This window comes from Cyprinus carpio, chromosome A13 (genome assembly GCF_018340385.1).
Source record: "Cyprinus carpio isolate SPL01 chromosome A13, ASM1834038v1, whole genome shotgun sequence".
NCBI lineage: Eukaryota > Metazoa > Chordata > Actinopteri > Cypriniformes > Cyprinidae > Cyprinus > Cyprinus carpio.
This window is the reverse complement of record NC_056584.1, coordinates 6,436,053-6,460,710: the sequence shown is the minus strand read 5'-3', so window position 1 is coordinate 6,460,710 and position 24,658 is coordinate 6,436,053. Positions and strand designations below refer to the sequence as shown.

The 24,658-nt window shown below is 36.4% G+C and overlaps 1 long non-coding RNA gene across 1 annotated transcript; it reads right to left on the bottom strand.

Annotated features, from left to right (window-relative positions):
- Positions 1 to 1,611: 1,611 nt before the first annotated feature.
- LOC109085397 lies at positions 1,612 to 24,658 on the bottom strand. The gene is made up of 4 exons (XR_006161460.1): positions 24,498 to 24,658; positions 11,340 to 11,455; positions 7,374 to 7,504; positions 1,612 to 1,733 (listed from the first exon to the last, which is right to left on the bottom strand). It is a non-coding gene; the product is annotated as an uncharacterized LOC109085397 (long non-coding RNA).

Genomic DNA, 24,658 nt, shown 5'->3' with positions numbered 1-24,658 from the left:
TTTATTTGATGCAGTAAAAACAGTTAAAATATTAATTGTGAAATACTATTACAATTTAAAATAACTGTTTTCTATTTTAATATATTATATAGTGCAATTTATTTCTGTGATGCAAAGCTGAATTTTCAGCATCATTTATCCAGTCTTCAGTCTCACATGATCCTCCAGAAAAAATAAAAATATACCAACATCATCATTATTATTATCATCAGTTAAAAACAGTTATTATTATCATCAATCAAAAAAATATTTCCTCAATTATTATCTACAAAATATTTATTTTATTATTAAAATAATATTTCCTGATTAGTTGATTAATCCTTCAGTTAACTTACCAATAAATAAAAAACTTAAAATTCTGACATTAATGCAAGTTTCAATGTATTACAACAACATTTTCTTATTAAAATATGTATTTAAAAAAAAAAAGTAACAAAAAATAAGAAGCACTGAAATATGTTACCGAAAAGTATTGTTTAGTATTTTTGCTAAGTATAATGTTAGAAGAAAAAAAGTATTGAAATTAATTAGATTAGATTAGATTAGATTAGATTCAACTTTATTGTCATTGCACATGTAAGGTACAAGGCAACAAATGCAGTTAGCATCTAACCAGAAGTGCAATAAGCAGTAAGTACAGAATATACAGTGTCTACACTATGTTACAAATGTACAATAAATATACAGATAAGGCAGTACTATGGACATAATTTACAGATTTTTAAATACTATCAGCATGATATACAGATAGGTGTACTATGAACATACTATACAGATGGATTATGTAATAAGTGTGTATACACTATAAGGAGAAACTATAAACATATGAACGTCATTTACACTAGTGCAATGGACAGTAAAAAAAGTGCATAGAAAAATATTCCAGTGTGCAAATGGATCATTCAGTATTCTGGATGAACAGACAGTAGTGCAAGTAATAACAAGTGAACTGTTTTTTTGTTCTAATTATAATTATTGTATTAATATTAATAATAATAATAAAAGATAATTAAATCACAAGTAACTGGAATTATTAGGTTGATTATTAAATTCCTAAGGACTCCTATTCCTACCCTGCAGTTCCAGTTTTGTTTGACTGTCTTTACTGGCTGCAGCCAAAGCAAAACTATAAGCACTAAGAGAACAAAATGAGACAAAAAATATCAGTGAAAGAGAAAACGAAAGGAGAAGAATTGCAGCAAAACAAATGAGTGAGTGCAAAGGCAAGACAGCGGTAGATACAGAGAGATACAGCGCGTGAGAGATTGGTGGGGTGTTCTGTCTGATAGGGGGTCAATGCTTCTCCCCGGAGCCCCATTACCAGGTGGCATTAACGGATGTGGTGGGCCAACGGGGGCACAGTGAGGGCCCAGAGAGAGTATGTGTGTGTGCGACTGTGTGCGTGAGAGAGTGAAGGAGAACAATTTGATAGTATCTCCTCTTCACTGCAGCCACCAACACACCACCATCAATCACTGCCAAACACAGCAGCAACCTGTGCACAAAAACACACCAAATACCGAAGCGCACACACACACACACACACACACACACACTAATAGCCATACACAAATATCAACACACAATATACAACAACCAACATACGTTTACCATCTTATGGCAGAGAGTAGCCCACCAGCGGGTCCTGGGTAAACTGTCGCTCATTGAGTCTGGTCACACAGTACAGGTGGAAGCACTCCAGGCAGATCACACTGAAACTCCAGCACCAAGTCCTGGAAGACATTGTGAGGCCTGAATCACATTTACAGTGTAGAGTTTCGCAACTGTGCATCATACTATAAAATTGTTATTGTTGCTTTTGGTGTCTGTCCACACCAAAAGCAACAATGCTGTATGATGTTATACAATCATAGCCAATCAGAACATATCTGACAAACATAATTCAGATTTTGGACAGAGACATATGTAAATTTTTAATGTTTAGAGACAGGCCAATATGATTCTTATTATTTTTACATTTAATCCTATAAAGTCTACTGTGTCACATTTCATATTCAAATTTCTCAATTGAAAAATACTTAAAAAGGCTTCTAAATTATCAACATGTTCAAAACTGTGCTGTTAAACCTGTCATACACAACCTACTGCATGTAGGGTTGTGACCGTCGCCGTGACAACCGCATCACCACGGTGGTCGGTTGCCACTGAGGTTATCTCCTGCCACCGGTGGTAGTGCACGTGATGTCATGCACTCTATAACAAGCATAATAAGTTTTGTATACAAGTGTAATAACAGTAATAGTTACAAATTGTTTTATTTAGAGTATAAGTCTATGGTAATTCACAAATTACCTCAAATGCCATACACAGTGTTTCCTTTAGATTGGCAGGTTTGAGCGCAGGAAAATACAGTTTATGCATTCAGCAAATTAATTTTGTTTTGGGCAATGGACCTTGTTAGAAAACCAAATCGCCGATCTGGAGCCATCTCCATTCATTTCACCCATCCGTGTTTGTACAAGTGTCTTCAAGTTCATATGATCGCAGTCGTCTGGCTGGTCAGGTTTGGTGAGGCTTTCTCCAAACTGGCCAAATAAAAATGAGACAGCGATAAATTAAATATGTTAACAAGAAATGTGGGAACGATTCCTATTTCAAAGAGAGCGAGTGCAGACGAGGAGTCAATGCGCCGCTTGCTTGGCGGTGGAACAGTGAACCGTGTCTACACCAGACACGACACCGCCGCGTCGCAACAGGTTGAGTCTGTCTAGTGTCTACACAGGACATCTGAACTCTGTGTCAGTATCTCATAAATAGCACGAGGCAGATTACTGTCGGGGAGTTGTCATGTCGTGTCGTGCCGCATCCAATGTAGCATCACTTATTATAATGAATTCTATATTATTTTGTCACGCTGCGCCACTCACGTCCGGTAGACAAGGTGTATTTAACTTTCTTATTTAGGCTACTTTTTTGTTTAACTGTATTATTAGGGGCCAAGCACTGAAGGTGCTTTGGCACCTATTGTATCCGTTAGCGTGATTTTCTTCTTCTTCCGCCGCAAGTGTGTGGCAGCCCTTAGAACCGCTTGCAGGAAAGTTGTGAAATTTGGCACACTGATAGAGGACAGTGAGAAAAGTTACCATAACAAATTTGGATTCTCTAACTCAAACTCACTAGCGCCACCACTTGTCTAAAGTTGCATTCATGTTTATGCTAATAACTTTTGAACCGTAAGCCAGAAAATGGCTTTTGAATTAAAATTCAAAAGTCGCAAGGTTTAGTTTTTTTTAGCTATTTTGAATTGTTATTTTTTGCTAATAACTTCTGAATGGTTGGGCCAAAAATGACAAAGCTGGTCTCTTTAGATTCGATGCATCATGCCAAGTCGAATGATATCCAATTTTCCCATGTCAGCCAGTTTGGGCGTCGGCCATTTTGAATTGTGTCATAAAATGCTATAATTTACAAACGCATTGACGTATCATTATGAAACTCGGTAAGCATCTTTGACATCACGCCCTGATGGTACTCAAAAAGTTTGGGTTCAGCGCCACCTTGTGGTCAAAAGTTATAATGAAATTTATATAAATGCTAATAACTTTTACTTACATTAGCTTGTTGTAATGGGACTGGGCCATAATTGACTGAACTTCCTGTCCACTATTTTGTTTCATGTTGAAAACCTACTTTTTCAAACTCCTCCTAGACAGTCAGTCCGATTTTCAATAAATTTGACTTGGATCATCTTCAGAACATGCTGGCAAAAAGTTACAAATTTTGTGTCGATATAAGAAACGGTTCTCGTTTAACACGTCAACGAATTTGCTGGAAAGTTGCCAAACTGCATCTGAGGCTTTATCTCTGCAATGCTTTGACATATTTCCATAACTATATATGTGCCATTGTCACCTCAAAGTGATCACGCCACATCAATTTGGTAACAGTGCCACCTATTGGTCAAGAGTAATAAACCATTCATTAACTGTTAATTATTACATTTCCAAAAATGCTAATAACTTTTGATTGCATTAGCCTATCGTAATGAAACTGGTGTCAAAATATTCCTTGGGTCATGCCGACAACATAGATACCAGTTTTCGCTTAGACATTCCAAACTCCCTGTCCACCATTTTAATGTATGTTGAAAACGAACATTTTCGAACTCCTCTTCGACCGTTGGTCCAATTTTCACCAAAATCGAGTCAGATGATTTTCCGACTGTGGTGACAACATTATGGATTTCGTGTCGATAAGCAAAACCGTTTTCGAACACCACTGCTACAAATTTTAGGAACAGTGCTAAACTGCATCTGAGGCTGTATCTCTGCAAATATTTGACATATTGATACCAAACTTTGTATGTGCCATTATCACCTCACCCTGACCATGCCACATTCATTTGATAACAGCGCCACCTATTGGTCAAGACTAATAAACCATTCATTAACCGTTAATTATTAAATTTCCAAAAATGCTAATAGCTTTTGATTGCATTAGCCTATTGCAATGAAACTAGTATGAAAATATTCCTTGGGTCATGCCGACAACATAGATACCAATTATGTCATAGTAAGCTGAACTTCCTGTCAGCCATTTTGATTTATGTTGAAAATCTACTTTTTTGAACTTCTCATGAACCGTTGGTTAGATTTTCACCAAAATCGAGTCAGATGATCTTCAGACTGTGGTGACAAAAAGTTATGGATTTCGTGTCGATAAACGAAAACCCTTTTCATACAGCGCCGCTACAAATTTTAGGCATAGTGCCAAACTGCATATCTGAGGCTGTATCTCTGCAAATATTTGACATATTTACACCAAGCTTTGTATGTGCCATTGTTCTCTCATGCTGACCATGCCACATTAATTTGGTATCAGCACCACCTATTGATAAAAAGTGATAAGCCAATAAATTGAATCGTGTGTGTTGGATGAGTGAGACTGTGCTGGGCTGCTCCAGGACAGTTTTGAAAACCATTTCAGAGACATGTTCTTAAATGTGACTCATATAAAATATATTACATGCATGCACAGGTTTAAGTTAGCTTTAAACACCTTTTTGGTAACTTCTTGACTTAACTGACCAAGATTGTGGTTTATTTTGTGCTTTGATATGAAAGAATACAGGCTACAGCTTATCAGAATTACCGCCCGAGCCCATCTTTTTTCTCCCTTCTCTCAAAACAGCTTATACTACTGTTCCAGCTATTAAAATAGTTCAGTTTTGTATGTAATGGCAAAGTGATTATTTTTTTTTTATTATAATTTTTTTTTATTAAGTTAATTTATAAAAACATCTGGAGCATTTTTGTTCATTAAATCTAAGTTTTTGTTTTCTAAAGTAACGACCAAGCAGCCAGTGTCAGACAGTGAGCCTATGTTTGATCAATTTAGCCTTCTCAAATCATCACGACTTGCCTATATATATATAAAACAGTTCAAGCATGTTTAATCATTATTAAACCTAGATAAATGTGCGCTATATCCAATAGTTTGTGTGAAGAGTGCAAGCTAAAGCGTGCTTTGCAGGACATGGAGGCGCCAGCGCGATCACTTGCATTTTTTTTTCAGTGGATACGCCTCATTTTTGCTCATAAAGTTAATAGCAATGCATCATTCATAACTGTAAAGGGTCTACTTTTATTTGTGTGAAAAAAAAAAAAAAACTTTAGCTTTTATAAAATAAAGAAAACAAACATGATGCGCTTTCTGCCGTCTCTTCTTGAACAGGAGTGCTTCACAAAAATGAACCGACACTCAGCGAATAGCCTACATGCCTCACAGACATGATAAATATATATATAAATATATATAAATATTTATATATATATATATAAAGCTTTAAATTAGCCTACTACTTAATGAAATAAAACAAATCAAAAACAAAAAAAAAAAAAAAAAACTCTTTCATTTTCATAATCATAAATCCTTAAAGATGCACTTTTCTCTAAAGGCGCGTCTAATGAAGAGGTGGCGAGTCAGGATCGGCAACTTCATCCTTGCGACATCCTCTTTTCTATTTCCCCCTGACACATTCATGGTAATTACTTTTGCCAATGCTTTGCGGCAAACTTAAGCCTATTCACTTAACCCTTCAGCTGCGGGACACTAAACACCGTCGAGCTGCTCTTGACAGTCGCAGCAGCACGGTCTTGTGTTATTTCCACCAGCACGGCAATTTTTTTCATCACTAATTGATGGATGTCTAAAATATAAAAATAAGGAGAAGCCTAAAACAGGTGCGAAGCCCGGCCCGAGGGGCGTAAAAAAGTCGGGGTGAAATGCAGGGCTCTAGACCAGCCTAAAAGTTTAACTTTTAAAACTTTTTGTCATCCTAACAGCAAACAGCTTTACTGATTCTGATACACAGTGTCTTATGTTGTCTATCAGCTATTACTATTTTAGTCTTTTAAAGGACAAAATGGGTGGAAAAACAGTAATAAAAATTAGACATAAACAACATAAAATGCAGGCCAGGAGCAAGGCCATCTAGAGGCCTATAGGATATATATCATATATCATATCATATATCAACACCGCATCATCGGCGGTAGTTGGTCCCATTACCACCACGGTGGTAAAAATCTGCAACCGTCACAGCCCTGAGTTTATACTTTTAGCAAGTGAAAGCATTTTTTGGCTAATTGAAAACATGTCCTCCATGTGGTTGTAGTTTGCTTGTCTTTTTCCTGTAAAATTCTTACTAATTGTTAGTAAACTTAGGAGTACATTTTATATTGTTTATAATATTTCAAGATTACCAACACTGTACTAAAGCCATTTAGGTTTATTTGACAATTCACACATTATTATTTTTTATTTATTTATTTTTTTTAGAAAAAAATCCATGCTAAAATGTGAGAATCAAATATAATAAATCAAGTGTTTGTGGAACTATTGCAAAAAGCAATTAAAGTGTTAAATCAAACATTCATATTAAATTAAACCAAAAACCAACCAATAAAAAAAGTCAACAACCAATAGAAACCTACCACAATTTATAAATATTTCACAATTTAAAGATTACATTTTTTCCTCTTATGTTAATTATTTTTGAAGGCAATGTACTAAACTGTCAATGTAATAAACATAATGGTCCAAAATAAGAGGTTTATAGTCTTTCTGATTTAGACTTTGGGGTGAAATATGACAGTTTTCAGATGAGATACTGAAGAAGGACACTGATGAGGAGAGGGCTTCTGGGAGAAGGGGCGGGTTGAGAGCTTGTTTAGATGTGTTGCTTGTTCAATACATTCGGAAAACTTCAAATGATCTCAAAGACCCTTGATACTTTAGTGTAGTAAGCAAAGAAATAGCTGTCTGAAATCTCATGCCAATTTTCTTTCCATTTCTCCAGAAGTCCCCCTTCACTCTCAAACACAGTCTCACTTGACTGGAAGTCAACTTACTAACACAGTGTTCCACCTCTCTGACCCCTCTCTCCCGGTTCTATTGTAAGAGACTGGCCACATTCTTGTCAGCGCCCTTTTACACAAACGGAGGAGATCTCTGAGGAGGAAGAAGAGTGGAGTGGAGGACACTGGAAAAAAAACAAAACAAAGCTCTATTCAGGAAGGTAATTGCAATGCTACTTCAATCAGTCCTTGATTTGAATGGTGGTTGTTGGTGATTGGGCTCCATTGTCTGGTTTCGACCTTTCATGCGAGAGCAGCAGGTAGTAGCGTTTCCACAGGACCGCCCCACTAATAGCTGACCTTCATTGGCAGGACACACTTAGCGCTTGCACTTTCTGGAAAAATGGCCACTGTTGATTGAAGGGCCGCACAGCAGGAGGCGTATGTATGTTCACGAGCAGCCTGTGTTTCAGAATGTTTGTATCAATCTTTAGTTTACATCTACACTGTGTTGCAGGTTTTCTGACTGATGGATCAATCAGAAAGTCTCCAAACTGCTCTGTCAAATTTGTTTTATGTAGAAAGTTATCTTGTCTGTCTGACAGCTTATTAGTGAGTCTTAGTGGTGTGTTAACCAGGTGCAACGCAAAAGTTTCCAGCATTGATTTTTTGAAATTATTACTCTTAAAGTTAACATATTTTAAATGCACTGAACTGGAACTACTATTGGGATTACAATTATTATTATTTTTTTTTTAACGTGATATTTCAAGTTTAAATAAAAATGACATTAAAGTATATTTTAAATTACCATAGACTTAAACCAACCAGTATACTTAAACCATATTTCAAAAACCATAGAATTACTTATGAAAGACCATATAAAGATGTGTTTAAGTGGGTCAAAAAAAAAAGCATTTAATGTGAATTTACACTGAATTTTGAATTCTGAATATAAATTTGAATTTAATATGAATTTCAAAACATCACATTCACTTCACATATTCAAGCACATTATTTTTCGACTGGATAACTGTAATTCGATTGTGCATCTATCAGAAAGATATGAGAGTCAAAAGTTGCCAAAAAACTAATATTATTTAAAAGTATTTGTAAATGAAAAAAAAAAATTATGCAGAATATTTTTCAAAGTGGTAAATAATATGAAGATTATTAGAGTACATTTTACAAGAAAATACTATTAAGTCTTTCTAATTAAATGTGTCACTTGTTTCTTTGTAGTTATTTCTAGCAATTTATGAGAGAAAATAGTGTCAATGTCAATCCACACTTAGTTTTTTTAGTGTACATTGATTTGGGAATTCAATGTGTGCATATATATATATATATATATATATATATATATATATATATATTAGTGGTGGGCCATTATCGGCGTTAACGTGCTGCGTTAACATGAGACTCTTATCAGGCGATAAAAAAAATATCGCCGTTAATCTATAGACCCCTTAATCACCTACGTCACTGTGACGTCACCGCTCTAGCTGGAGGCAAAACATAAGGAAGAACTCATAGCAGGCGCGCTAAAAGTTTGAGGTTTTGACTTTAAAATGTCGTCTTCTTGTGTTTTTGGCTGCCAGAATAGATGGAACAGCACTTTTGGTTCAGAACTAAAGTATCACCGGATCCCGGCCGACATTCCTTCACAGAAATCAAGAAGACAATTGTGGTTGAATGCAATACGGCGTACAGACTAGACAGAGACGATCATAAATAATGTTCGTGTTTGCAGTGCACACTTCATATTAGGTAAAATAATCTATGCATATGTACTGGTGTGTTGGTTTTATCTAGTACAAATCAGCAAGTTTATGTTTTATAGGTGAAAAGTCGCCAACCTTCGAAAGTAATTCATATGTTGTCTAGGAAAAATGTTTCCAATGAGAACAAGATACAAGAACTACACCAGGCTTAGCTAAAAATAAATAAATTAGGCTACTGTAATGTTATCCACTCGTCATTATATTTTGGTCAGATAACCAGTTTGGTCAGTGAACTGAGTGATCAACTGAATTAATTGATAAATTTATGCTAACTCCCACTTTTTTTATTATTATTTTTTTTTGTCACGGTCCCGCGCAGAGTCAGTGACTGTACATATTCGGACAGTTCCGAACCTTCTTCTGAATCCATGTTTAATAAATCCCTCCTAAAACGTGCTAGTTTACGCTTGTCAACATTGCGTCCGCGCCTCTTTTTGCCTCCAGCTAAGCCCCGCCCACCCGGAGACGTTGCAATGTTTACAAACTTTTAAGGGGTCTATACTCCAAGTTGGGTTGGGAGCTGGGTCTATACTACGCACGCTATGATGACTTTCACCGTGATAGTTTAGCACGGATGTATACCTAGACGAATTGCACCGTAGGGGGAACGAGAACGAGTCTTCGAACCTGTGTGTATGTCTACTGTGAAATTACCAAGCTTCCCAAAAAAAACCTCGACAAGACTCACGTCTGTTTCACACATACTCCGTCTGCAGTGCATATGCAGTCCGTGTGTGTGTGTGGGGCAGAAGCAGCACGGACTCATTGTGCTTTCACACAGGACACGTTTGCAGACCGCTACTGATCCGCGGCTGTTTAGTCAACAAACACAACATTTGTTCATTATTCTATATTTCAAACCATGTTAAAAAAAAAAATAATAATAATAATAATACAGAACAGTAACAATCTTTCATAATCATAGACATTACTTTAAACTTAATAAATATAAACAACATATTATTCATGCATTTGACTTCTAGGTTTGTATAATAAGCTGCTCAAGCAAGCGGCAAAACATTTAAACACAACAATTAGCCTACTTTTCTTGTTTCGATATTGCAAATATTTAAAATGAAAGCACCACTGACAGAAACAGTCGACTCTCGTGCCTTTTGCATTTAAATCTTTATTACAAGCAATCGCACGGTTCTTAATGAACTTTGTTTTTCTGCTTCCATAAAAGTGCATAGGCCTATATCATGTTGCCTCGTTTAAAAAAACATACTCTTTTTCTTGTTTTAAACCTAGCCAAAAACCTATGTGTTGCGTGTGAAACACACTAGGCTTTAATTAGTATACATTTATTGTGAAATTACATCACCTCCTCAACAAACCATAATAATTACCACCAACAACAATCCGCCATTTAAATTAATCCAACGCATCAAACAAAAAAAAAACACACTACGTAAATAAACGACTGCTGCACTGCTGCAGACGCACCGCTCCTGGAACGCACTGACGGACCACAACCGCGTGAACGCTGGAATCCGTTAACATGGGTGCGTAAAAAAAAAAAATAAAAAAAATGCAACGCATACGCACTACAGACGGAGTATGTGTGAAACAGACATAAGGTTGTTTGCAACTTGTGCAATGCTGAATTAGTTTACAGTAGGAGTTCGCTCCAGTCTCAAGTACAACACAGCTCTATCAGTACTAACAAGTACATCTTATTGAACATCAATGTAGCGCAGGGGAAGAGTCGTCGCCAAACTACTATGTTTGAGTGCAGCACAGCTCTATCAGTACTAACAAGTACATCTTATTGAACATAATTTGAATGCCTTGGGCAGAATTCAAATGAGCCATTTTAATCTAGATTAATCTAGATTAATTCCAAGATTACAGTGAGATTAATCTAGATTTAAAAAAATTAATCTATGCCCACCACTAATATATATATATATATATATATATATATATATATATATATATATATATATATATATATATATATATTTTTGTAGTTACAGGTTTTATGTATAGGTTTTAATCAATTTACAGCCTTAACAGAAACCAAGCAACCAACAATATGATTTGTAATCATTGCTGGTTTAGAGAAAAGCTTTTAGCGTTTGTTGGTTTATCGCATCAAGCTTGTTTAGGACGTGGTGAGATTAATGTTCTAATGAACTGTCTGATTGGTTCTTTGTTGTGTGGCCTGAGAAACTCATTTCGGCCACTCTGATGGGTTTAGCTACAGACATGAGAAAAACCGAACGTCACTCACATGACATCAGTGCAGGCGATGCAGGGCACTCTGTGTGTGTTGGGCATTATCAAGTCCAGTGCTGCTGAAGTGTCATTATCACAGGTGGGGTGGGCACCACATTTCAGGTAGAACTCCTGCAAGAAGCACAAATGAGATGTAATCATGCCCTGCAAAAAGAGGTGGGCGATATGGTAAAAATATCATATAATTTTTTTATTTTTTTTAGGAAAATCACGATTTTATCACGATTCTTTATCATGTTAGTTATACTATTCTACAGGTTGTCTGAGATGATAATGACAAAAAGTGTTGTTTTTTTTTTTAAGAACCTAGTAAAAAACATCAATACTGGTTTGAAATGACAAACTGTAAAGGAGAGTAAATAATGATAGATCTTCATTTTAGAGTGGACTATCCCTTTAAAAATCACCAGAATCACACAGTCTCTACCTGCCACCTCCGTCACACACTCTTCCTTGTCCTTCTGCCAGATTAAGACACTCTCTCCATCCATAATGGTTTTGGGACAACGTCCTCCCTCTGCTTGACTCCGACCGTGCCTGATTAGCATAAGCATTTAAACATTCTGACAGAGCCCTTAATAAGCAAGAGAAAAGGTTAAGAAAATCATTACTCGCTCACAGGGGGAGCAGGAGGGGGTGAAGGAAAGGGAGGGCGGAGGGATCAAACCGCCGTGCCGTGGTGGAGGAGCCTGGAGATTACACGAAGACACCTGCCTAGAGACAGCAAGGAAAGGTCACACAGACCCCTGGTGCGTCGCTCAAAACAAACGCGCGTGGACACACGCACACGCCACCGCAAGTGTAAATGATTAATGAGAAAAACGGCGATGAATTATTCAACAACACACCTCCCGCATTGTTCACATCAGTCTCACCTCCACACCCTCTCAGGACATTTTTATTTTTTTCCTCAATGGAGGAGAATCAACATCGCAGTCCCACAAAGCCTTAATTACATTATTGTTTAACAAACAGGGCTGTGTCTGTGAGCCAGCTGTGAGGATTCTACTTCCTGTATCCAGCAGAGACCCATCTGATACACACAGATTCAACTCAAAGCGCCTGACTGGTTGACTGCGCTTGCGTTCACTGCACTCAATTATAGACATCTGAAGTTAATGAAAACACAAACATGACACACATCCAGGAAAAACAGGGTTAAAGCACACACAGCAAATACTCTGTTTGAACACATGGAGGGAGCACAGTAGTAATCACAGTGACATCAATCTCTGCTTAGACAGGAAACCATCTTTTGTGAAAATATCAACTGTAGGCACAATTAATTTAGTACACTTTTCATGTTTTTATTGCAAAACCTACTAAATATGTTTGAAACTATATTAATATAGAAGGATTTCTATTTCAAATAATTCAGTTATAATTTCGCCTATTTATCAAAGAATCTTGGACAAAAAAAAAAAAAAAAAACTTTCACACTTTTCAGTAATACTTAAACTGCTACTAATAAACATAATATGAAATTTTATAATATTAAGTGTTTTTTGAGCAATAAATTAGCATATTATAATGATTTCTGAAGGATCGTGTGACACTGAAGACTGGAGTAATGATGCTGAAAATACATCTTTAGAAAACACAGAAAAGAGTCATTTTAAATTTGAATAATATTTACAACAATATAACATTGATGTTTTTTAATTTAATGACCGCAGCCCTGGTGACCATAAAACACAAAACAGTAAAAAAAAAAAAAAAATTCCACACTTTTAAATGAGAGTATTAGTTTATCAATAACTACAATAACTTCATTAATTGTTTATTTTATACATTAATTTGTTGTTAATATAATGTTCAATGTTATAAAATAAAATAAAACAAACAAACAAATAAATAAATAAAAAGCAGGGTTTTAAACAGTACACATCCTAAACTACACCCCCCAAAAAAAAAAAGGCCATAATGTTTTTTTTTTTTTTTTTTGGTACTCTGAGGAAAGTGCCAGGGATAATTTATTACTTCTCAAAGTACAAAATACTACTAACATCTAAGTAATAAATAGGCATTAATGCCAACTCTAAAAGCCTTGTGAATTGTGTCAATGTTTCACGGTGTATTGAGCTGTGTGGAGTGAAGCATGAAGCCACAGCATTACCCCTGGCTCTGTGCTGAAAACAGGTAAAGAGTTGTAAAGCCATGCTCAAAGTTGACCCTTTTTGCCGCTGACCTTTCAAAGTGCAGCCAATGATTACCAGATAATTCACATGAGGTATCATTATGTGCGCTGTGCCACTGCAAAAAAATCTAAACAAAATGGAAGAGAGACATATTGCAGTTTAATATCCTGGCATTAAAAGCTTAAAAAAAACTTTTAACTTCACTTTACAAATTTTTAGAGGCTTCATATTTTCTTTTAACTTCGCTATTGCCTTTGACTTTGAATAAAATATTTTTTCATGTAATTGTATTTATGCTTTTCAAGATTTTCGGCAAATTGTGAAATACGCTTTTATACTTCAGCCTTCTCATCACACAAAGATATTTGTGTCACAAGCCATGTGAACTACTTTTTATGGCATTTTTGGTTCATTTTGGAGCTTGACAAATAGCTATTATCATTTAATAAAAGAACAGTGCACATTCTGCAAAAGTCTTCTTTTGTGTTATACAAAATAATGACAGCATTCAAATGTAGAATTATATGAGGCGAGTAAATGGTTAAATAATTTCAATTTTTGGGCAAACTACCCTTTAAGATAGGGGAAAACAACCGAATAGCTCAAGTGATACACAATGCATGACAAATATTAAATCTGAAATGCTAAGTCTGTAATGTAATGTAATATCTATGGGGCTGGGGGTTTTATTACAATGGGAACAACCTGAACATTATAATTAAAACTTCTAATTAAAGCCTTTGGGCTAATTAAAACATTTATAATGCCAGCAATGTAGTCAAAACTGTATTTCTCATAACTGTGTTCTGGAGAGATGTAAGCCAAGGTTATTTTCTATTAATGTTCAAAGCGCAAAGAAACTCGCAACAGCTATAACAAGCAGGTTTCCCCCCAAAGGCCTAATTCAGTGATTTTGAAGTTTTGAAGATCTTGGCCTAAAAGTGTCTATATCATGCACACAAATCTTTTAAAAGCCAAAGCTGGATGTTTAAGCTAGGAGTTGCTGATGGAGATGAATGTATTTGATTGAAAGTGCTGCTAAGTCCAGTATCTCCAAAGGTCCAAATGAAGTGCTCTGACAGCGAGTGCGTAAACTCTGCCATCTTCTTCTCCTCAGCATATTTGGAGAAAGTTCTCTGGAGAGAGTTAGATGAGAAGAGCTGGAAGCTGTTTCAGGCCCGAGGATGTTAAGAGCCAGACACATCACAAGACTGGCACAGGAATGGGGCGGCACTGGCACAGAGACAGTGGACAAACAGATTCTCTGCACCGAAGACCACCGCGAGTGGAAAGAAAAGGCAGGTGCAGCTTAGCGACGTGTCAGTCAGCCTTCCCAAACAGCGGCAGAACGCAGAGAGGTGGGAATGCTGCCTACGCTCTGGGACAGGCCACGGGCAGAACTACGAAGGGATGGGGCTTATGACAGCCATGTGGGTACAGCAAGATTTTTGCTGTTCTTTATTCCTACTTCAGGCTAAGAAGTGTCACTGTAAGTTAGTTATGAGACTTGGGGCAACAGAGCAAATGTTTCTGGTTATGTTTTTATTTTTTATCTTTTTGACTCAAAACACTTTCTCCCATTTCAAATCTCATATCACATCGTAAAAGGCCATTTATTTACAATAAAAATGAAGGTAATAATCAAAAAGTTGACAAAGTATTGGGTGGGGTTAGGGTAGGTGTAGGGAGGGCTTTATTGTCCCAATAAGGTGGCATCCATTTAATAATTTGAATTAAAATTATAATTTACACTCAATACATTATTATTGCATACTGTTTTATAATGTACTACAATACCGACTTGCAGATAATTGCTACTATTTGCAATAAGTAGTATAAATAGCAGAAAATCTTGTAAATAGAATCTATAGCTATATTTATTGCAATTCATTTATTGCTATTTGCATTTAGTGTACATAGCATCTATCGATAAGAAAATATGCTATTTGCACTTAGTGTAAATAGAATCTATCACTATTTACACTTAGTGCAAATAGCCGCTGCCAAAAAAAATTGTGAAATATTTCTAATATTTAGCTACCAAAAATGAAAACATAAGGGATCAAACTCACTATGCATCTTCAAATTTTCTAACAGGTGGCATTTTATGGAGAGATGTAGACTGTCTCATTTGTGAGTAACACATGACCTGCACTATTTGTCACTAGCACACAAGAAAATATGCACAGGGACAAAAATACACATTTTAATATAAATAATGAAAACAGTTTCTTGCTAAGAACTATTTATGGCTGGTAAATTTTAACTGACCCAAATATTTATGGCTGGTAAATTTGAACTGGCCCACCATTGGACAATTGATTGCAAATAAATAAATAAAAAAAAAAAAATAAAAAAAAAAGGTTGTGAGATTACCTGTTTGTCCACACAATGTTAGACAATAGGATTGTTTGGTAAACCATTTTAGAAAAACATCACTTTTAATTCTGTTTGGTACCAGAAATTACACTTCAAGTATATCCAGTACATTCCTTAATTTAAGAATGCATGAACGGGATCAACCGAGCAACTGAGCTGACATTTGTTTGCTTTTATTTCGTTTCCCTTGCTTTTTGTCCTCCTTTAGTTTACAGCTATGGAGTTTTTCGAGCGGGACATGAGTGTGTTGGTTAGAGCGCTAAGTAGAGGATAACAACAAGGTGCAGCAGTGCTGCAACAAGCCGCCACAGTCTCAGGACAAAGAGCTCACAATCCAATTAGCCAGAAAAGACGATCCAGACATCTTCCTGGCAAATGATTTAGTTTAGAGAGGACTTGTCCTACCCGTCTGTCCCATCCTAGTTTAAATCACTCATGCACACACATGCACACACCTGGGAGAAGCATTCTCATTAGAGCTAAAAGCATGGGGCACCGAGGAGGTACAAGATACCTTGACACAGCTGACAATAAATCGAGCAGAGTGGGTTTTATAAGACAGGCACCGTATTATTTATGATTTCTGCAGGATTCCTCCATTATGCTAATGCTTTTACAGGAAGAATGGCTGGGTAAAAGAGGTGGCGTGATTGGACTATGTAGCCGAGTGGGCTGCTAGCCAGAGCGAGGTTGAAAAGAGAAGGGCAGGCAGAGGACAGCTTGTAAAAGCGCCGCCATTGTGGCAAATGACAGCATCCACTTCACCAACCTGTGCGCTTATAAAAACATTCACTCTGAGAGCTGCGTATTACTGTTAAAAAGGAGGTCACCAAAGCCTTAGTGGTGCACAAACTAATGTAAATGAAAGGAAATACAGTACAAAGGAATTCTGGTTTAGTGGGACTGAAAGCATCACATAGGAAGTGAGTGTGTGACAATTGCTTTAAGAAGGCACAGGAAGCATGGCTTCCACTAAATGTACATAAAAACGTCTGTAAACAACATGAAATAAATTATATTTGTTTTGATTTTGCTGGTTATTTAAAATTAAGCACTATAAGAATGAATAAACACCATAATGGTATACTGTGCTTTTTATTTGGCCATTAAGTTTCCTAAAGAGTGTGTCATTGCACTAGATTTTGTGATCATTCCTTGTCTCGTGACTTTTGATTATGAGAGCGTTAATATGAAGATGTTTTAAAGGTTTCTTGGATGTTTTCTGGATCATTTAGAAGTAGAGGTGGTCACTGTCCTCATGTAAATTAGATTTTATGATGATCAAGTCTGTAATAGTTTTCGCTGGCTGACTTATAGTAATCATGTAATAATTTATGGCAATTTATTAATGGGAAAACGCAATGTGGAACCCCATATCAGAACTCGACGTGCTCAAAACGTGTTTTTCTGAGACCATGCATAGCGACAGTGATATGAATAGTAATTCTATGGTGCTGTAGTCTCAAAAGCGCATTATGAGAGGATCTTTTCATTCTGTTGTCTTTCATTTCTGTCTCAAGCACGAGGAAAGAAAGGATCAAACTTTGCTGTCTTAAGTACCTTCACAAATTCAAGTAATCAAGCTGGCACATATGCAGCAGACCGGCGGGAGTGTAGTGCAAAAAAAAACAGCTAGAGAGAATAAGCATGCCAATCACTGTAAGACACTGACAAAAAGCTTGTATCTCGCAGAGAATGAAGGAAAGATAAAGGTAAAACAGTACTGTTTGGAAACGGCAGAAAAATGACAAAGATATCATACAGTATGAGATGCAGTTTTATACTGTAGAATTCCCTTATGTATTCGCTTGATTTCAGAAACATAGTTCCTTCATTTGCTTTCTGGATATGACTAAAGATTTAGTCCCTTTGTGTAGATGTCTGGATTTTAGAAAATGCTCATAACTTTAAAAAATTTAAATATTAAATAAAAAAGCACATAATGACTTTTATGCTATATTCCATGCTCCTTGGAAAAACCCAGAAACATATTCTAGTTGCTATTATTATAATTATTACTATTTACTTTTTACAATTCTTTTTAATTCATAAAATTATATTCATTATTCAGATCATGCTAATTCACACACTAATTATTAAAATCGCAATGCTTGACTTTTTATCTTTTAGTGGTATTTAAAGTAATAGTTCACAGAAAAATTAAAAACCTTATGCAATAATCCATCTCATCTCATCATTTTTTTTTAAACAATGACAGTTTATAGTCACCATATCTGCCAAGATGCAAATAATAAAGTTTCTTTTTAAAAACATCTAGAGACATATTCTGATTTGGCCCATTCGTTTTACAATACTCTTTTAATTCATACAATTTTATCCAATTTTTAGATCATGTTGATTCACACATTAATTTTTAAACTGTAATGCTCTAACCATTTGGCTTTTCCCCCATTTGTTGAGTAGAGACCCATTTCTAGACAGAAAACAGCAGAACATTTGATGTAAATCAGACAAAAACATTCCTTTAAGAGAAAACCTCTCTGATATAGATAATGGCTCTTTTGTCTGAAACTGTCTTCAAACAGGTGTTTATTTCTTGGTGTTAGAAAAAACAACATAGACAGACAAAATAAAAGACGTTTTTCCCCAGCAGTCAGCAAGGGTTCATTTTTCAATTGCATGGCATAAATTAAAGAAAGGCCCTCTCACTCCAGGTGAGCAAACCACCAGCTTAGCCTTATCACGCTTCCCTGCTATAAAGGAGACTTCTAATACAGGCTGTAACAAAGATGGGATGCATGCTGGGAAACGAAGCAGCCATAGCAACACAATGCTACATCCTTATAGAGAAATTCAGGAATGGAAATTAGCATTGATCATTAGTTACATGATGGATGCTTTAAAGACTGCAGTGATATAAAATATGCTGGTCAATATCAATTTAGTTGCACAGCAGTGCATTTTTGACTTTGAATTTGCATCCCATGACAAAAATATTAAACAACAGCGTGACAGCGACATGACCCTTCAGATTCAAACAGTACGTCTACAGTCTATATACGCGATAACCTCTAATTCACATTAATGGAGCCGACAGTTTTCCTGATAACTCCTGTTTTTTTCAGAGGAAAGGGTAAAGCTTTGGGCAAAAATAACACTGCAAATGCACTCTGAGATAAAAAGCAATTTCCAGGACGTGAACTTGTGACATTTAGAAAAAGCATTGATCCAAACAAAACACACACACACGCATACACACAATATGAAAACTGAGCACAAAACTAAGATATGGAAAAATTGGCCATAACCTAAGAATAAAGCCTCCCTGGCAAGTGCATTTGATGTTGTCAGCCGCCTTGATGCCGACATTTATTTATGCATTTTTATTATTTTTTTTATATTTACAAATCCAGTTACTTAGTGGAAAGAGCAGGCCTTGTATTCCTGATAAGCAGAAAGTGCCTTCATTTTACACACATGTGACCTTTTTCAATTGAGACATTCTCTTGGGGGAGCCTGACCAACAAGTCAGTCTTTTAAAGACAGGGACACTGTGCATCAACAATGACTTGGCTTTTTACAGATATGCAGAGGCTGAATTTCAATGCTGAAAGCACGAAGACAATCAATTTGTCTTTCATCCAGAATCATGAGCAGCCTCAGAGAGTCTGGCTACTTTCTCAAGGTCATTTATGTTCATAGCTGGCATCAGGACAAAACATATTCATCTATATTTCTTCTTAAAGTGACACTGAATTAGCTTTGACTTGTGAGCTGAATACCAACTGTGCATAATTAGCAGACAGTTTGTCTTAAAATTAAAACTAAAAGTTGAAAAATGGATATACCACAAAACTTGGTCCTACTTTAGAAGTGACAATTTCAGTGTTACTTTCAAGAATTATATTTTACTTTTAAGAATATTGAACACAAATAAAGAGATTCTAAAGAATGCACAAGCTCCAAAAAATGCACCATAATTGTATCCTTTACATCTAGTGCACTATATTTTAAGTCTTCCGATAGCTTTGTGTAAGGAAAATACACAGGGTTGAACCATTATTTACTGGTCTTCTAGCTCTCAAATCCCATTTGCACTCTGCAAATCCAAACTCGGTGCATCACACAAGAACATATGCCAGTGTTGAGTCCATCTTCAGTCTGAGACCATATGGTCTTGGTCTTGTCATGGATTTGGCTCAGACTACAGACAAAAAAAAAACAAAAAAAAAACTGTCTTTCTCTTTATTTATTGCTTCTCTTTCTAGCTTGTACTTATTTGAACATTGTCTAAAACTTGGTATTACAAGCTCTTCCTGTGTCTGTTTGCCTCTTTAAAAAAAATCGCTTTATGTATCCCCCAATTGTAAGTCGCTTTGGATAAAAGTGTCTGCAAAATGACTAAATGTAAATGTAATGTAAATGCAGACTAGACTCAAAACTTGACCCTTTTCAGGTCTCTGGTTTAACTCAGCCTACTTAGGTCTCGGCGTGGACTCGGACACAAATGGACCAGTTTCAACTTTCTCTACTTTAAATCAACACTCACTACTTTAATCCCAATGAAAGTGTGTAGCGACCAGGAGTCCACAAGCTCCAAAAATGCAACATAAAAGTGGCCCATACATCTAGTGCACTATATTTTACGTTTTCTAAAAGCTCTGTGTGAAGAAAATACATAAAGTTAAACCAATATTTACTGAAAAACCTGGTCTTATAGATGTCAGATACAATTTGCACTTACAGATAATCAAACTTGGTGCAACACACAAGAACATATGGCAGTGTTGTAGTATTTGGGAGTCCATCTAAAGTCTGAGAGCATTTCTTCATGGTTTTGGTCATGTCTTGGACTCTGGAACATATGGACTCTGTCTAGACGTGGACTTGAACCTTTTTCAGGTCTCTGTTTTTACTCAGACTCAACCTACTCAAATCTAGACCTGACAAAACAAATAAACTGGTTTCGACTACAACACTCCTACTTTAATCCCATTGAAAGAGTGTAGTGACCAAGAGTCCTCAAGCTCCAAAAAGGACAAAAAATACACCATAAAAGTGGTTCACGTTATAAAAGCTTTATGCGATGAAAATACATAAAGTTAACCCATTGCTTACTGAAAAACCTGGTCTTTGTAGCTCTCAAATACTATTTGCACTTCCGCACATTCAAGCTGGTTGTATCATACAACAACCTATGGGACTTGGGTCTTGAGACTTGGACTCTCTGTTTGTACTCAGATTCAACCTACTCAGGTCACGGCCTGGACTCAAATCAGCTTTTTTTTTTTTTTCAGATAAGATGGATAAGATAGCTTATAAGAAAATAGCTTGCAAGACTACAATGCCCAAAATCAACTCTGTGTTCCACAAAGGAAAAAAATATAGGTTTAGAATAACATTAATATATTCACATTTTTACTCCTTCAAGCAAATGCCTTTGCTGGCATGTCTGTCAAAACTGAATATGACCATGAAAAATGTACACTGTAATACCATATAATAGAATTTAATATAATATAATAAAAGCCCACTTTCAAACTAGCATTTTATAAAATCCCATATTAAAGCGCCACTAGAGAGCCAGTTAAAATCCACTCCATTAGTTCTATCAGAGATGACTAAGCATCTTTGGAGAACACTGACAATGTGAGTTGGGCTCTGCTGAGACACTTCTCCATGTAGACAGATGGTGTGGAGAGCTGGGCTTGAAGACACAGGGCCTGAGAGGACACAGTGACTAATATGAGCCGGGAGTTTCAACTATCTCAGCACTTCATTTTGTAAAAGTGGGGAGGATTGACAGCAGACTGAATTTCCGGCTCGTTATTGCTGGTTTGCAGAGGTGAAACTGGCAAATCAAGGGCGTCTTGCTGGTTAAGCTACTTAAGAAGTCTAGGACGACATCAGCACACAAGCATTACATGCCAGGAACCAACGGCCTCTTTGAAACCGCCACAGAACCACATTAAGTATTTACAAGGGGGCTCCGTCCTTGCGATGCATTGACCAAGCATTCACGTTTGCATACTTGTGTTGAGTATATTTTTGGCCCGAGCAAACACGTGGCACAAAGCTGAAATAAGATGGTGATTGTGAGGTAGTAGGAAAGGGCGAGGATGACTCTCAGACAGGAAGAGTCCTTGAAGCTGAATGCATGTTGTAACCTTCAGAGCAATGGCGCTTATCTGTGTTGCTCCTTCAGAGAGTGTGAAAGAAGGGGGATGAGACAGAGGGAGAAATGGGAGAGATGAGCACTTTGGAAAATAGAGGTAATAACAGTGAGCAAGTCAATGGGTCAGAGAGGAATACAAAAGAGTGAAAGGAAGACAGAAAAGACATACATAAAACAACATACAGTAATAGAGCAATGGATGCATACAGGAAGTAAAAGAACATAAGAATGACAATCAGCTAGACAGACAGGGGGTGTTTCTCAAACAGAAGCTGCATCCTACATCAGTCCTTCAGACTCAGAGTCTTGTAGGCTAGAGTCCTCCTCGCCATTAAACGTTAGAATGAGACAGTCTAGTAAGTGCGCGTAAGGGAACATATGTTCCCACCCTCACCATCACGGCTAATAAACGCCAACCGCTAATAAAACTTAGTTTTGGAAAATACTTTGTATTACAATTCTTTATATTATTTTGCTTTCTATTAATGCAAAGAGTCAAAGTTGTCTAGTCTCCCAGTGGGTTAAATTATTGTGAGTTTAGCGTTTAGTGAGTAATATACGCCAAAACAAATGATAAAATCTATCCTTTCATGTCCGAAAACATTATTTTTGTCTTACATTGCATAATAAATTCAGCCAAGCTCCATAATGACTTGTTTTTCGTTAGTTTATTTTCATGAAATGGAATTGGTACAAAGGATTGTGGGTGATTGAAGGTCGCGGAGGATACATCCCACGCATTCTTCCAATTCAGCTCAATGAAGGACGCGAAACGAAGGCTGTCTTCTAAGGATCCTTCCGATTGAGATGGCCTTCAGCGACGTTTGATGACGTAGCAGCCGAGATATGCAGCCTTCGTAGGATGCAGCCTTCCATTTGAGAAGCACCCATAGAGCACAGACAAAACACTGACAACATGAAGTCTCTTGAGGGAATTCACTAAGAATGAACTGCAGTCACTTGTAGTGGTTTATTTGCAATGGTTTTATTGTCTGATTCACCAAAAGAATTATGCAAATATGGTGACAATACAAACAAGCCAATAAAATCTGTACTGAATGCAATTAACAATATACAACAAGTAATTTTTTGATACTAGATGGTATCGAGGCAATTCAGTTGGTGCCTAAAAAGTATAGATCTCAATACTTGTGTAATGTAAGTTTTTTGAGGCAATGTGTAATGTAATCTTGTTAAAATTGATTTCATAAAATTGGTATCTAGAAAAAGTATCGCTCAGGAACCGGTATCGAAGTCAAGGTATCGGTATCGAAAATTTTTACTCAAGAAATGCTCAGTAAGTAGTGATGCTTTATTAACTATAAAATGCTACAGTAATTGTCAAAACAAACTATTAAGGGTAAAAAAAAAAATCATTACATTTATTTCATTAAAAACACTATCGGCATTGTTTTTTTTTTTTAAGAGTAAATAATTAAGTAAAATAAAACAAGGTAGAGCAGATTCAATTAAAATTTATTCATATCTTAAAGTTTGTTTATATGTGTAAAACGTATGACTGGCAGAGAGCTGATTAAATTAAAGATGAGTTGATTACAGCATCACAGACTGTGAGAAACACATATATAACGTGAGACCCAGGAGCTATGAGCTGTGCAAATAACCTATTAGCCGGTTACATTCTCCAGAAACACTCAGTACAACACACACACACACACACACAAGGCCAACTCTTTTTAATTAGTGCGAGTTTTATCTGTGCTCCAGTAAATTCCCTGCACAATGAAGCAGATGGAAATATGGATGAGAGACATGTAAATTAATTTTGTTAGAAGATGAGAGCTTATTAAAACAAATTGAGAAAATATACAGCATATTGAATCCACAGAGCAAGGTGACAACCTGCTGCTGGTGTCAACACTTAAGAGCCACTCAGAATAAAGCAGTGGGAAAACACAAGGATTCTCACGCAATTTACTGACTCACAAAATTGTTTGGGCTTATTTTCAATTTTGCGAAAATATATGGAAACCAAAAAACTTAGGGACAGATTTACTAAGAATGTGAGCCAGTGCAAACTCTCTTTTGAAGTTAAAACTACTGTCTAGGTTTACTAAAGACACACAGTGGAAAAATTATCAGTGAATAGGCATGGAAACATTTGCAGTAGTTTCCCTTTTAGACACAAAATGTATAGGAGGACAGTATTCAAACGAATCATGAAAAGCCAGATTCAGACGGCAATTTTTTCTTATGGGGACATAAGCAATTTTTAGCATTTACAGGGGTAAGTCTGTGATTGTATTGCAGTCCGAATCCAGAATGCTGGTGTTTTTCTCCCACCACCCGCAGCTGAGCTACTTAATGTTTTTCATGTATTTTTCAGGATCTTTAATGAAGTTAATAGAAAATAGAATAGAAATGACACTGACGTATATTTTAGTTTACCATATATGCTTGACATTACATGTGTCTGAAAACATTTATTTCAAACCTATATTCTTTTAAAGTATATTACTTCCATAAGTAGTCTTTCTACCTGAAGTGTGGATTCATTGCAGAGCTCTCGTCCAGCAAAGATGACCCGCAGTTGATCAGGCTGTACTCCCTGTAAACGTCCCACCGTCTCTTTCAGCTCAGTTACACTCGCACCCTGTTCCAGTTCCACAGGGAACCCATGGTTGGAGTTAAACCGCACAT